Genomic DNA, 1,766 nt, shown 5'->3' on the forward strand with positions numbered 1-1,766 from the left:
ATCAAACTGTGACCTCTTGGTTTATAGGTTGACGCTCAACCACTGAGCAACACCAGCTCAGCTGGGAGGTAATCTTATTGACAGAAAAAACCTTAGCCACTTAAGCAGATCAATTAACTCATTTCAGCTGTAACATATTGATTGCTAGACAAGTCTTAAATTCACCTACTTTTGGCCTTTTATTATTTAAAAAAAGCTGAAAAATAAATTTGGAGCTTTTAATGTCTTATATTTTATTAGAAATATGTCTCTTAAAAGCATGAGTGTGTTTGCCAATGAAAAGCCTGTTTCTAGAAGTTATAAAATGTACTTGCCAATTGAAAGGATACTGATTGCTTACTTTTTATTTTTAAATATATTTTTATTGATTTCAGAGGGGAAGGGAGAGAGAGAGAGAGAGAAACATCAGTGATGAGAATCATTGATCAGCTGCCTCCTGCACGCCCCCTACTGGGGATGAAGCCCGCAACTCGGGCATGTGCCCTTGACCAGAATCGAACCCGGGACCCTTTAGTCTGTAGGCCGACAATCTATCCACTGAGCCAAACCGGCTAGAGCTAATTGCTTACTTTTTAGTAATTAAGGTTTCCCAAGAATTAAGAATTCTAATTAATTGAAAAAAAAATTATGGTTTTGGTGATAGAAGGTATAAAGCAGGGGTGGGGAACATCCAGCTCCCGGGTCCAAGAAATCGTTTGGTCTGGCCCTGCCGAGGCACTAGGGGTGAGGGGTGAGTTAATTAAATGTTTGACCAAATATAGCGGGCTAATTTTTTAAAATATATTTTATTGATTTTTTTACAGAGAGGAGGGGAGAGGGACAGAGAGTTAGAAACATCGATGAGACAGAAACATCGATCAGCTGTCTCCTGCACACTCTGCGCCCGCAACCAAGGTACATGCCCTTGACCGGAATCGAACCTGGGACCCTTCAGTCCGCAGGCCCACGCTCTATCCACTGAGCCAAACCGGTTAGGGCAGCAGGCTCATTTTTAAGCTGATAATTTTGTATGGCCCATGAAGAATGTTATAAATATCCAAATGGCCCTTGGCAGAATAAAAGGTTTCCCACCCTTGATAAAAAGTATGGAGATATATTTTAAAAGAGAGAGAGAGAGAGAGAGAGAGAGAGAGAGCGAGCCTGGCTGGTGTGGCTCAGTGGTTGAGTGTCAACCTATGAACCAGAAGTTCGCGGTTCAATTCCCGGTCAGGGCACATGCCCGGGTTGCAGACTCGATCCCCAGTGTGGGGCATGTAGGAGGCAGCCGATTAATGATTCTCTCTCATCATTTTGTCTCTATCTCCCTCTCCCTTCCTCCCTGAAGTCATTTAAAAATAAAATTAAAAAGAAAAAAAAGTGAGTTGTTCTAAAGCTGGTTATTTCTGAATGGGTAAGATTTATGAAAGTTGTAAAAGGGTTTGTGAAAGTTTTAGAAAGGTTTATAAAAAATCTTAAAAGGAAATTATATAAGTAAGCTAAATAATGAATTTAATTAAATAAATAAATTTAAAAATCAAAAGTAAACTAATACAGAGTTAGAATTTGGTTCTTTTTTCACTCTGTTAAAAGGACAAGAATTTTCCTCTTGCTTTCCAAATACAAAAAGACTTATTTTTAAAAAATATATATATTTTATTGATTTTTTACAGAGAGGAAGGGAGAAGGATAGAGAGTTAGAAACATCGATGAGAGAGAAACATCGATCAGCTGCCTCCTGCACACCCCCTAATGGGGATATGCCCTCAACCAAGGTACATGCCCTTGAC

The sequence above is a fragment of the Myotis brandtii genome, unplaced genomic scaffold (genome assembly GCF_000412655.1).
Source record: "Myotis brandtii unplaced genomic scaffold, ASM41265v1 scaffold485, whole genome shotgun sequence".
Lineage (NCBI taxonomy): Eukaryota > Metazoa > Chordata > Mammalia > Chiroptera > Vespertilionidae > Myotis > Myotis brandtii.